The sequence below is a fragment of the Plecotus auritus genome (genome assembly GCF_963455305.1).
Source record: "Plecotus auritus genome assembly, chromosome: 3".
Lineage (NCBI taxonomy): Eukaryota > Metazoa > Chordata > Mammalia > Chiroptera > Vespertilionidae > Plecotus > Plecotus auritus.
This window is the reverse complement of record NC_137772.1, coordinates 184,568,148-184,576,908: the sequence shown is the minus strand read 5'-3', so window position 1 is coordinate 184,576,908 and position 8,761 is coordinate 184,568,148.

Here is an 8,761-nt window from a genome sequence, read left to right as displayed (position 1 = left end):
CCAGTGTGTACTCAAAGGGGGTTTGGAACAACACAGCCGTGATGGCCAGGGGCATGTATGTATGTGCAGGCTTCCCTTCACCAAGGCTAGCGGGCTAAGAGGACTGATAAATGTCCTGCTTGCTAAAACAAAGAATAATGCTGCATATATTATGTGGCCATAACCCAGAGGCACCAGAACACATCTGGGGGTTGGTGGATTACTTTGAACCACATCATTGCAGCGTGTTCTCCCTGGAACAGACACTTCTCCATAGACTTACTGAATATCTCATTCACAATTTCAGGATGCCTCATAATGTTGTTTCTCATCAACGGACTGGTTTTCTACGGGAAAAATGTGCTGAAGCCTGAGGAATTTCCTGGTTGTACTAAGTCTCCTGTTACCCTGAGGAAAACATCCTTAGAGAATAATGAAACCACATAGTAGACTCGGTTACAGCACTTTCTGGAAGACAGTACCTTGTGAGGTTAAGAGGTTCTCTTGGAGAATGCATTCTCTGGTTTTAAGCAGTGATCCGTGCTCTAATGTGCCTTGATTGTAAGGAGCACCATTATTTTAAATACTATTAAGGAAAGGAAAAACTACCATCAAGTGAACTATGACTTGCAATCATTGTAAGAGGCAGGCCAATGTCAGAGACACAAAAACAAACACACAGAAAGACTTAAAGGTAGGAGAAATATGGCAAATGCTACTTTTTTTTTTATAGTTATAAAAGTTGAGGAACCAGGGAATGGAAATGAAAGTTATGCTTCAACCTGCAGTACCAATGTCACCTTCCAAATATCCTTGCCATTTAAAAAAACAAAAACAACCATGATGTCAACTTAATTATGTGGACTTATCAAAATTTTATTTCAAGGTTGTTCAAAGGAAAGAACCTAAGTAGATCAACTGAAAGGTTTATCTCTTGCTAGTGACATTTATAGGAAAAAGAGTGTTAAATAATCAAGAAAAGGCTTTCTGGTTAGTGATTGCTAGACTTCTGACTGACTTTCAGCTGACAGATAAACGTTGGGGCGAGGAGTAACTGGTTTTCCAGAACAGAGCTTAGGGCATTAAAGTTCATCAGGCACGCATACAGTGTTGCCTAAGCAAGTGTATTGGGAATGCCAATTGTTTTTCTGAGAAGGAGGTTGTGAAATATATACCAGACCCGGTTCCTGTCTGGGGCAATTTTTTTTTCCAGTCATTGAAGGAAGAAATGCTTCCACAAGGGACATAGTGATGATTGCGGTCAGGCTTTTCTTGTAACAAGCAAAACAAAACAAAATACAATAACATCAATAGGGTGGGGACAGAATGATTATGTTTTCCAGTGATTTATCTAATTACTACAGGGAAATAGGCTAGTGCTTTGCATGGGAACAAAGAGGAATACGTCTGGAGTCAAGTGATCCCTGAGTTGGCTCCTAGTGGTAAAAGTTATTAGAAGATTATATTGACCAAATGATATTCTGCAAGACCATGAACAAGCCAGACACCTCAAATAAAGACTATGTTATGTATATATCTATCTACTAATTAATTTTTCTCCTCCCCTTTTACCTTTTTCCAGCTTACTTTATTGTAAGAATACAATAAATAATGCATATAACATAGAAACTATGTGTTGATCTACTGTTTATGTTATTGGTAAGGTTTCATGTCATTAGAGGGCTATTAATAGGTAAGCTTTTGGGTTCTTCTTTTACTCTTTTTGATAGGATGTGTCATTGATGTTCAATTATAATTGAATTTATAGGTTTATACATATGAGAACAATCTAAGCTGCTGTAGTAAGTGAGTTAAAAATAGAGTGACTTAAGATATAAGTTGATTTCTTCATATATTAGCCTGAGTTGTGGTCTATGACTGGACAGTAGTTTGAGCTATTGCCAGGGGTGAGAGCTTCTTTAGTTGTCTCCTCTCCCATTCCTAGAATGCGGTCCCTGCCCATCATGTCTCAAATAGCTCAAGTCTGCCTACATTTTTTCAGCTTGGAGCAAAGAGAAGAGAAAAAAAGGAGGACAACATGTTTTAGATGGCATTTTGTCTATACAGGTGAATATAGTGAGTGGTGAGACTGGTTCTTTCCTCTGTGGGAGAGGGCGAATGCATTTATATCTGTATGACAGTGGGTATTTTAGTTTGCCATTGTTGTTGTAAATTTAAATATAGGAGCAAGTGTGTGTTGCTTATAAAAAAGATTGGACTTAGCCAGGCTGGTGTGGCTCCATGGTTAAGTGTCGAACTATGAACCAGGAGGTCACGTTTTGATTCTAGTAAGGGTACATACCCCAGTTGCGTGCTCCATCCCCAGTAGGGAATGTGCAGGAGGCACTCGATCAATGATTCTTTTTCATCATTGATGTTTCTATCTCCCCCTCTCCATTTCTCTCTGAAATCAATAAAAATGTATTTTTAAAAAGATTGGATTTGGTGGAAATAGTGAAATGGCACTCATGTTTTAATGTGGCTTCTTATACTGCAGATGTTGGAAAGCAAACTCCATTTTTAAAACTCTTTTGAAGTTGAGGTTGAGGATGATAATTGGGTTCTATTTGATGAAACTGACCATGATATGGCAGCCAGAAGTCTCCTTGCTTATTTGGGTATTGCTTCTGGCCAGCACCATTGTATACCTGTTGACTCTTTTCTAGAACAATCTTCCAACCACAGCATTCTAGAGTAGAGGTTGGCATTAATTTTTCTGTAAAAGGCCAGATAATACCTATATTATTTTGTAGCACAAGTGGTCACACAAGCTCTATCAAAACTTCTCTAATCTGCTGATGTAGTGAAAGAAGTCACAGACAAAATGTAAACAGAGGAGTCTGTGTGTGTTTGATGGCTGGATTTGGCCTGGGGAACACAGGTTGTCAAGCTCTTTTCTAGAGCATGGTTTAGAAAGGCAGATGTAAGGACCGCTGGTGGTCCAACTTAACACGTTATTCTCTAGTCACTAACCTCATGGGCTGTCAGGAGATAGTTGTGGAGGTGCTGGCTTCTTGCTCGTTCAATCATAGCTGTTCTTTGGATCACAGCTTCAGAGATGGCCTCCTTGTTTTTCCATCTTCCTAATTTCAGTAGAGATTGTAGCTCCCTGCTGAGTCAGTTCAATGGTATTGATCTGGAAGTCATGCCTGAAAGCCCAGGGTAAAGCGTGTTTTTCCACAACTTTAGTGATTTTTGTAAGCACCCAATTTCTTATGTTTAAAACAATGTCTTCTTAAAATATACCTAGATTGGGTTCTGTTTCCTGTAACTGAAAACTGTTTGATTGAAGCTTATCTCTATATACCCCTATTTTCCCGAAAATAAGACAGTGTCTTATATTAATTTTTGCTCCCAAAGACGCACTAGGTCTTATTTTCAGGGGATGTCTTATTTTTCCATGAAGAAGAATACGGTACACATTTATTGTTAAATGAAAATAAAGGAAATTTATTACCTGTATACGGTACGGTAGTACGGTAGTTGTCAACACAAACCAGACAAACTGTGAATCCTACAGTATCAAGAATTTACTCATTTATTCAATGACAATCATGTCATCATCTTCTGGAACATCATCATAACAATCCAATTCCTGAATTTCCTGTGACTCCATTTTTTTCAGAATCAGTGGACCAAATCTCTCATGTTTAGCAATAGCACTGTCTTTAAATGAGTACTTCTTGTCAAGGTAGCCTGCTCGCAGTGCATTTGCAAGGCAACTGTCAGTGATTTTCTCCCATGAATTCTTCACCCAAGTCACAACTTCTTGCAGTTTAGGTTTCACAAAGTTTCCACGCTGATTTCTCTCCATTCTATTTTCAATGTAGTCATTAATTTCCATGCGCAAATTGCCTTTGAATGGCTTGTTTATTGCAATATCAAGAGTCTGGAGATAGGCCGTCATTCCTGCGGGAATCATTATATGATCTATTTTTCTTTCGTGAAGAAATGTCTTCATGTCTTTAGCGCGGTGAGTGCTGGCTGCATCCCAGACTAGCAGACCTCTTTGGCTCCCTCGCATAACAAGCGGCAGCATCAAATTGACCCACTTCCTTATAACTGCTTGTGTGGCCCAGGCTTTTTCAGTTTCAGGAATAAAAACGCCCAAAACACGTTCAATCTTTTCCTTCTTGCCCTTAGAAATGATTAAAGGTGGGATTTTAGTGCCATCCAGACGAATTGCCAAAATACAGCAAACACGTGCACTTTTGTAAGCAGTGGAGGGAATGTACGCTAAGGAGGCACCCCGCTGTTCAATTGTTGTTTGAGATGATTGGCCCATAAACACTGCAGTTTCATCCATAGCAATCATGTTGGAAAGATTGTATTTAGAGAAGTCAGCATCATCAATAAAGGACTTGAATGCAAGTGCTCGCTTAATAACTTGAGTATCTTCCAACCTAAACAATGTTGTAGATCTTCTTAAAGACAGTTCACTTCGCTGAAGGAAATTATCCAGCCAGTGTTGTGATGCTTTGAAGTCTTCGGGGGCTATGTCAAACTGTGGTGCCATTGCAAGGGCAAATTCTTGAATCTGAGCCCTATTCACAACCAAAGCCTTTGCTCTCCTGTCAACAACCCATTCACAGATCAGGTCTTCCAGCTCAGAAAATAATGGTTGCCAACCTGATCCACACTTGCGCTTTTTAGCATTTCCCTTGTCCACTTGTTCAATGAGGTTACCATACTCAGCTCGCCATTTTCGGACCAATCAGATACTCAACATCTTCTCTTTGCAGAAAGCAGTAAGATTTTGGCCCCAAGAGTCTTCCACGATTCCTTTCTTGTACTCCACGGAGTAGCTTTTTCTTTTTTTTTTTTTTTTTTTTTTTTTTTAGAAATGTCAGTGTTGATTTTATTTTATTTTATTTTTTTTTTTTTGTTTGTTTTTTTGTTTTTTTTTTCAAATTTTTATTAAGGTATTATATGTGTACATATCTTACCATTGCCCCCCACCCCCACCCCACTCCCATACATGCCCTCACCCCCCAATGTTTTGCATCCGTTGGTTACTCTTATATACATGCATATAAGTCCTTCAGTTGATCTCTTATTTCCCCCACCTCTCCCTAACCTTACCACTGTAATTTGACAGTCTGTTTGATGCTTTACTGCCTCTGTAACTATCTTTTTGTTCATCAGTTTATAATGTTTTTCATTATCCCCAAATGAGTGGGATCATGTGGTATTTTTCTTTCATTGACTGGCTTATTTCACTTAGCATAATGTTCTCTAATTCCATCCAAGTGCCTACAAATGGTAGTAATTCCTTCTTTTTTACGGCAGCATAGTATTCCATTGTGTAGATGTACCATAGTTTTCTGATCCAGTCATCTGCTGATGGGCACCTAGGCTGTTTCCAAATCTTAGCTATTGTAAATTGTGCTGCTATGAACATAGGGGTGCATATATCCTTTCTGATTGGTGTTTCTGGTTTCTTAGGATATATTCCTAGGAGTGGGATTACTGGGTCAAATGGGAGTTCCATTTTCAGTTTTTTGAGGAAACTCCATACTGTTCTCCACAGTGGCTGCACCAGTCTGCATTCCCACCAGCAGTGCACGAGGGTTCCTTTTTCTCCGCATCCTCGCCAACACTTGTCGTTTGTTGATTTGTTGATGATAGCCATTCTGACAGGTGTGAGATGGTATCGCATTGTTGTTTTGATTTGCATCTCTCGGATAATTAGTGACTTTGAGCATGTTTTCATGTGTCTCTTGGCCTTCCTTCTGTCTTCTTTCGAAAAGCTTCTATTTAGGTCCGTTGCCCATTTTTTTATTGGATCATTTATCTTCCTTTTATTAAGTTGTATAAGCTGCCTGTAGATGTTGGAAATTAAACCTTTATCAGTGATACCATTTGCAAATATGTTCTCCCATACAGTGGGGTTTCTTGTTGTTTTGTTGATGGTTTCTTTTGCTGTGCAAAAGCTTTTTATTTTGATGTAGTCCCATTTGTTTATTTTCTGTTTGGCTTCCATTGCCCTAGGGGCAGTATCACTGAAAAAGTTCTTTTGGCATATGTCTGAGATTTTGCTGCCTGTGGATTCCTCTAGTATTTTTATGGTTTCCCGTCTTATATTTAAGTCCTGTACCCATTTTGAGTTTATTTTTGTGTATGGTGTAAGTTGGTGATCTAGTTTCATTTTTTTGCATGTATCTGTCCAATTTTCCCAACACCATTTATTAAAGAGACTGTCTTGACTCCATTGTATGTTCATGCCTCCTTTGTCAAATATTAAATGCGCATATTGGTTTGGGTCGATATCTGGATTCTCTATTCTGTTCCATTGATCTATATGTCTGTTCTTGTGCCAGTACCAGGCTGTTTTGATGACAGTGGCTTTGTAATACAGCTTGAAATCTGGTATTGAGATCCCTCCTACTTTATTCTTCTTTCTCAGGATTGCTGTGGCTATTCGGGGTCTTTTTTTATTCCAGATGAATTTTTGGAGAGTTCTTTCTAGGTCTGTGAAATACGCCGTTGGTATTTTAATGGGGAGTGCATTGAATCTATAGATTGCTTTGGGTAGTATGGACATTTTAATGATGTTGATTCTACCAATCCATGAACATGGTATGTTCTTCCATCTGTTTACATCTTCCTCTATCTCTTTTTTCAGTGTCCTGTAGTTTTCCGCATATAGGTCTTTTACCTCCTTGGTTAGGTTTATTCCTAAGTATCTTAATTTTTTTGGTGCGATGGAAAATGGGATTGCTTTTTTAGTCTCTCTTTCTGTAAGTTCATTGTTGGTGTATAGAAATGCCATAGATTTCTTGGTGTTAATTTTGTATCCTGCTACATTGCCGAATTCATTTATTAAGTCTGTTAGTTTTTTGATGGAGTCTTTCGGGTTTTTTATGTACAATATCATGTCATCTGCAAATAAGGACAGCTTTACTTCTTCTTTTCCAATTTGGATGCCTTTTATTTCTTCTTCTTGTCTAATTGCAGTGGCTAATACTTCCAGTACTATGTCAAACAGGAGTGGTGAGAGTGGGCATCCCTGTCTTGTTCCTGTTCTTAGGGGAAATGGTTTTAGTTTTTGCCCATTGAGTATGATGTTAGCTGTGGGTTTATCATATATAGCTTTTATGATGTTGAGGTATGATCCTTCTATTCCCACCTTGTTGAGAGTTTTTATCAAGAAAGGGTGTTGGATTTTGTCAAATGCTTTTTCTGCATCAATTGATATGACTATGTGATTTTTATCTCTCAATTTGTTTATGTGATGTATCACATTTATTGATTTGCGGATATTGAACCATCCTTGCATTCCTGGGATAAACCCTACTTGGTCATGGTGTATGATCTTTCTGATGTACTGCTGGATCCTATTTGCTAGAATTTTGTTGAGGATTTTGGCATCTACATTCATGAGGGATATTGGCCTATAATTCTCTTTCATTGTGTTGTCTTTATCTGGTTTTGGTATTAGGGTGATGCTGGCTTCATAGAAGGAGCTTGGAAGTGTTCCTTCCTCTTGAATTTTTTGGAATAGTCTGAGGAGGATAGGTTTTAGTTCTTCCTTGAATGTTTGGTAGAACTCTCCAGTGAAGCCGTCTGGCCCCGGGCTTTTGTTTGCCGGAAGCTCTTTGATGACTGCTTCAATTTCTTCCATAGTTACTGGCATGTTGAGCTGTTTAGATTCTTCCTGATTGAGTTTTGGAAGGTTATATTTTTCTAGGAATATGTCCATTTCCTCCAGGTTGTCCAGTTTGTTAGAATAGAGTTGTTCGTAGTATTTTTTAACAATCCTTTGTATTTCGGCGGGATCTGTTGTTATTTCACCTCTTTCATTTCTGATCTTGTTTATTTGGGTCCTCTCCCTTTGCTTCTTGGTGAGCCTGGCTAGAGGTTCATCAATCTTGTTTATCCTTTCAAAGAACCAGCTCTTGGTTTTGTTGATCTTTTGTATTGTTTCTTTGGTCTCTATGTCGTTTATCTGTGCTCTGATCTTTATTATTTCCTTCCTTCTGCTTACACTGGGCTTTTCTTGTTGCTCTTTTTCTAACTCTTTGAGTTGTTGGGTTAGGTAATTTATTACCCCTGTTTCTTGTTTTTTGCAGTAGGCTTGTAGAGCTATGAACTTCCCTCTCAAGACTGCTTTCGCTGTGTCCCATAGATTTTGGATTGTAGTGTTTTCATTGTCATTTGTTGTCATGATGTTTTTTATTTCTTCTTTGATCTCTCTGGTAACCCAGTCATGGTTTAATAGCATGCTGTTTAGTCTCCATGTGTTTGATTTCTTTGGGTTGTTTTTATTGTAGTTGATTTCCAGTTTTATGCCACTGTGGTCTGAGAAGATGCTTGATATGATTTCTATCTTCTTGAATTTGAAGAGACTTTGCCTATGTCCCAACATATGGTCTATCTTTGAAAATGACCCATGTGCGCTTGAGAAGAATGTATATTCTGTGGCTTTGGGGTGAAATGTTCTGAAGATGTCAATTAATTCCATCTGGTCTAGTGAGTCATTTAGGATTGATGTTTCTTTGCTGATGTTTTGTTTAGAGGATTTGTCCAATGGTGATAGTGGGGTATTAAAGTCTCCTACTATGATTGTATTGCTGTCAATGTCTCCCTTGATATCTTCCAGGAGTTTTTTTATGTATTTGGGTGCTCCTGTATTGGGTGCATATATGTTTACCAGAGTTATTTCTTCTTGTTGGATTGCTCCCTTTAGTATTATGAAATGGCCTTCCTTATCTCTTGTTATGTCCTTCAGTTTGAGATCTAATTTGTCAGAAATAAGTATTGCTACCCCAGCTTTTTTTTC